We start from the raw sequence: 6,000 nt of genomic DNA on the forward strand, positions 1-6,000 counted from the left end.
TACGACGTTAAAATCAATCAATACGTTTAAAGGAGATTGCAAATACGCGACGATGACATCAAAAAATTGTGCCTGCCTTTGACACTAAACTCCGGAAAGGACAAAATTAAATAATTTTGAAATTTTGTACTTCAAGTTTTCAAAAATATAACGACTTATTTAACCATCAAAAAAGTTATGTTAATTAAAGTTATGTAAATTAAAGTTATGAAAATCTTAAAATAATTCGATTCGGGGTTTAAAAGAGCAAATATCTTATCCAATTTTTATTTTACTAAATGCAAATCGCATATTTTAAATTTTTCATATGATTCTTTAATTCGCAAGATTTACATATCTCGACTCGATTAACTAATTTTATAAATAAATAAATCATTCAAAATGCATAAATATGTTAATAAATAAACGTAAATAAATATGTACAGTGTATGATTTTCTACTTTGCTACATAGTACAAGGATTAGAACTGAAACAAAACTGAAATCAGGGTTCGGAAAAACCCAGGGTTTTAATCAAAAATTATAAAACCCATGGGTTTTAATGGGTTTTACCATGTTAATTGGGTTTTATTGGGTTTTAATAGTTTTAAGTAATAATTTAACAAAAATTATTCGGAATTTGTATCTATTCGGAAATTATTTTTGTTTTACAACACTTGAAATCTGTGATGCTAAAGAATGGAGTCAATTGTTGCTTTGTTCCGAATTTTCATATATTATGATAGTAATGAAATAAACTGCTTTAGAATGAATTGAGATAACGTCTTCTAACGTATAGGAGATGTATTTAACTTTTAGAATATAGTTTTAAGGTAAAACTCGATTAAAACCCAATAAAACCCATTAAAACCCAAATAAAACCCACTTAACATGGTAAAACCCAGTGGGTTTTATTCATTTACAACCCATTAAAACCCATTAAAACCCAATAAAACCCAATAAAACCCAACCCATTAAAACCCAGGTCGGAATACCCTGACTGAAATACTGAAGTAAATTTTAAACTGAAATAAACTGAAATACTTTCAGTTTAGTTATATTATAACGTTACTTTTCCAGCATCCCTACTTAATCTGAGGAGTATTGAAAATATAAAAAAAACACGTCAAAACTCAAACGGCGTGGGGATTAATCAAAGCAAAAAATTGATATACTTACCAAAAAAACGTGTTTAATTAATTACATATTTGGAGTTGCAGTTGTAATAATCGCGAAAGATAGATATTTGTTGAATTTATTGCTAACAAGCAAAAATTGCACAACCATTTTGCAAATTATTGCCGTAAATATGAAGATTTACGTCATTTTGCAGAAACGTTTTTCATGTATCTGAATGAAATTCTGCCCTGCGAAAAATATAATTAATTAACTCATTCAAGATAGCATACATAAAAAACTAATAAATATCATTTTTTTTAAATTTTCTCTTTGGTATTAATATATTTAATATACAAATATAAAAGTTTTCAAAATTGTTCGTAGTTTGGTTATATTTATAATAAAAAAACCTTTGCTATCATCAAAATCTAAAAAATTGTATTACTATTTTTAAAAAATCATGAAAAATGCCATGGCGTGAGGATTTATCATTTAGCATTTATCAAAACCAAAAACAGATAAGTAACTTTTTACCAAATAGAAAATTAAGATAGCGCTTCATATTTTTAAATCTGATTGTACTAATTGATAAGGTAAAATTTACATATTTCAATTTTATCATTGCACTGCAAAAATATGATAAAGTATACACACTCATTTTGCAAAAATGAAGAATTACATCATTTGTAGAAACGTTTTTTATGCATCTGAAATTCTGCCCTGCGAGAAATATAATTAATTAACTCATTCAAGACAAGATACAAATTAAATAAATACAGTAGGCATTATTTCTCCTTTGTCTAAAAGTTCCTAAAATTAGCATTTAAAAAAAATTCCACTTTAAAAAAAATTCCCGTAAGACCTCCCAAACCTGAAGTATTATATTACATTATCGAAAATTAGTGAAAAATTAGTGAAAAATAAATAATTCCTTAACTTAAAAGATGGTGTGTAATCAATTCCACAATTTTAAATCCAATTGTAATGATAGTAAAATTTACAGATCTTGGAAAATCTTGGAAATATGCATAGGGTCGATGTACCTCTCTCTCCTATGGCATGGACCCGAAAAATGTGTGAGAAAACGGATTGTTAGTCATTAGTTTCGGATGATCGGTGTTAACAACTCTCCACGTTGGACTACAGTGGCTGCGGAAGGGTGTGTGGGGACAAATTTTACAAGCCAACTTGATTTTGGATTTGAAAATACTGTCACGTTTTTTTATTTGTTGAATTTCAAAATTTTAGTTAAATTTTTCCTTCTTTTCCTCATTTTCCTTCAAATTGAAGGCGTCAATGAGAACATAAAACCCGGAAATACTGCGAAAATTCGTAACATTTGGCAAAAATTCAGAAAAACAATTTCGGAGCATTATCTAAATTACCATTAATCAAGAAATTAAAGTCAAACAATTTTTTGACGCCGTCCCAAATACGATAACGAGGACATAAAAGTAGCACGTGCTTCATAATAAAATCTCGAAATTTCTGGCAATATAAAAATTAATACTTTCAAAATTTTTGTATTTCAATTTTTCAAAAAGTAACTACTACAAATTCTGGAATGCGGAAGATCTAACTTTATACTTGGATGCAATTTAATCTGAAAATTAAATTCGACGTAAAAATGAAGCAATGCGTTTAACAACGGTTACAGAGACGACGACGATATATAAAAACATCACTTGTTTCATGATAATTACCAATTTAGGACAGGGCAACAATAAATAATTTCAAAATTTTGTGCTTCAGTTTTCAAAAAATTTGAAACTACAGTCATACCTGTTCACTTTCATTCATTTATGTGATTATGATGGTGAGTGAAAGTGAATGAAAATTAATTTCCTGTGATTTGAATGAAAACGACTGAAGGATTCCGTCATTTCAGATGAATGACTGTGAATGAAATGATTTCTTACTGCTTCATTTTTCACCCCATGCTTAATACATGAGGCGAAGTAAGAAATGAAGCCAGATGAAGTGAAATGAAATGAGTTTGAAAGAAAATGAGTGAGTGTGAATGAAAATCTTCAGACAGAAATCGGGATAGATGACTTTTGAGTGAAAACTAAATTTTTGAACAGATATGACTACAGTATTAGGATCACTGGACCTCACTTAATAATTGTCCTGCAATTTAATCTAAAAGTGAAATGCGACGCTAAAGTCAAACAATACGGCGGTCAAAAAGACAAAAAAATACCACGTGTAAAGTCAAACAATACGGCGGTCAAAAAGACAAAAAAATACCACGTGGTTCATGAAAATTATGAAATTCTGGGCAGAACAAGGTTATAAAATTTCGAAATTTTGTACTCCAATTCCATAAAAAATTTATTACTGCGTTGCGTTGAGCATCTAACTTCATAATTATCACACAATTTACTAAACATATTGAACGCGATGTTAAATTCAAACAATATTGATTTTGAAAATTAAAATACTGTCATATTTTTTTATCTTAGCATTTAAGATGTAAGCAATTGACCAGCAATTTAATCAAGAAATTAAAATCGGAATTAAAAACGGCCACGACATAAAAATATGTAATTGGTAATTACCTGAAAAATTTATGGGCAGGACAAAATTCAATAATTTCCTAATTTTGTACTCCAACTTTTTGAAAACTTAGGTGGTTAGCAAGTTATAATCTAACATTACTATTGGCAAGCAATTTAATCAAGAAATTAAACGCGACATGAAAGTCACTCAATTTTTATGTCAAAACTCTTGAAAACTTCAACGGCGTGAGGATTAGCCAAACCAAAAAATAAACAATTTCCAAACTAAAAAGCTGGTGTTTAATCAATTTCATAATTTTAAATCCAACTGTATTCAATATAATGTATTGATGGTCAAATTAACAGATTTCAATTTTAAATTGCAAATTGCAAAAAATTGATTCAGCATTAAATTGTCAAAATATGATAAAGCAAAGGAAAAATTATGTACAACCATTTTGCAAATATTTCAATGTTATCATTACATTACAAAAATATGATAAAGGAAAGGAAGAAAAATACACAACCATTTTGCAAATATGAAAAATTACGCTATTTTGCAAATACGTTTCTTTTATCTAAAATTCAGCCAATGCGAAAAATATAATTAAGTAATTCATTCAAGATAATATACACTAGATAAATACAGTAGGCATTATTTCTAAAGAGATATTTATAAAAGTATATATGATACATATAAAAGTTTCCAAAGTTAGCATTTAAAAAAAATTTCTGCTTGAAAAAAAATTCAATGACGACCTTCCAAACCTGAAAAATTATATTGCTATTACCAAAAACTCCTGAAAACTTCAACAGCGTGAGGATTAGTCAAATCAGAAAATAAATAATTACCAAACTGGAAAGATGGTGTTTAATCCATACCTGTTCAAAAATTTAGTATTCATTCAAAAGCCCGTCATCTTGATTTTCATTCACATTCAGTCATTTTCGTTAAAACTCATTTCACTTCACTTCATCTTACTTCATTTCTTACTTCGCTCCATGTATTAAGCATAGGATGAAAAATGAAAGTAGTGAGAAATCCTTTCATTCACAGTCATTCATCTGAAATTACGGAACCCTTCAGTCGTTTTCATTCAATTGACAATAGTTTCATTTTCATTCACTATCATAATCAGTCAAATGAATGAAAGTGAACAGGTATGGTTTAATCAATTTCATAATTTTAAATCCAATTGTATTAATGGTCAAATTAACAGATGTCAATTGCAAATTGCAAATTTCAAAAAATTGATTAAGCATTAAATTGTCAAAATATGTTAAAGTAAAGGAAAAAATACACACTCATTTTGCAAATATGAAAAATTGCATTATTTTGCAGAAACGTTTATTTATGTATCTGTAATTCTGCCCTGAGAAAATTATAATTAATTAACTCGATCAAGACAATAAATAAAATAATAACTATTATTTTCTCCTTTTTTGTATAAAAGTTTCCAAAATTAGAATTTTTTATTATTTAAAAAAATTACGGTACCACTTATCCCAAACCTGAAAAATTATATCGCAATTACCGAAAACTCATGAAAAATTAAACGACGTGGGAATTAATCAAAACAAAAAATAAATAATTACCAAATCAAAAAGATTGTGTTTAATCAATTCCATAATTTTAAATCCAATTGTATTGATGGTAAAATTTACACATTTCAATTTTCAATTTTAAATTGTAAAAAATTATGAAGCATTAAATTTTCGAAATATACAAAATTAAAGAAAAATGCACACTCATTTTGCAAAAATGAAGAATTACGTCATTTTGCGGAAACGTTTCTTTTATGTATCTGAAATTCTGCCCTGCCAAAAATATAATCAAGTAACTCATTCAAGATAATATACATTAGATAAATGCTTTATTTCTCATTTGTATAAAAGTTTCCAAAATTTGCATTTAAAAAATTTCTACTTGACAAAAAAATTTATAAGGAAGACTTCCCAAACCTGAAGTATTACATTGCAATTACCAAAAACTACTGAAAACTTCAACGGCGTGAGGATTAGTCAAATCAAAAAATAAATAATTACCAAACTGAAAAGATGGGGTTTAATCAATTTCATAATATTTAAATCCAATTATATTGATGGTAAAATTTACAGATTTCAGTTTTAAATTGCAAATTGCAAAAAAATTCATTAAGTAAAGGAAAAATTCTATATAACCATTTTGCAAATATGAAGAATTACGTCATTTTGCAGAAACGTTTCTTTTATGTATCTGAAATTCTGCCATGCCAAAAATATAATTAATTAACTCATTCAAGATAACATACATAAAAAAGTAGCTAAATACATACAGTAGTCATGATTTTTGTTCGTATAAAAATTTCCAAAATTTGTAGTTTGGTTATCATTAAAAAAAAGCTTTTTACTTATTTTATTAA

This window comes from Folsomia candida, unplaced genomic scaffold (assembly GCF_002217175.1).
Source record: "Folsomia candida strain VU population unplaced genomic scaffold, ASM221717v1 Fcan01_Sc040, whole genome shotgun sequence".
NCBI classification, from domain to species: Eukaryota; Metazoa; Arthropoda; class Collembola; order Entomobryomorpha; family Isotomidae; genus Folsomia; species Folsomia candida.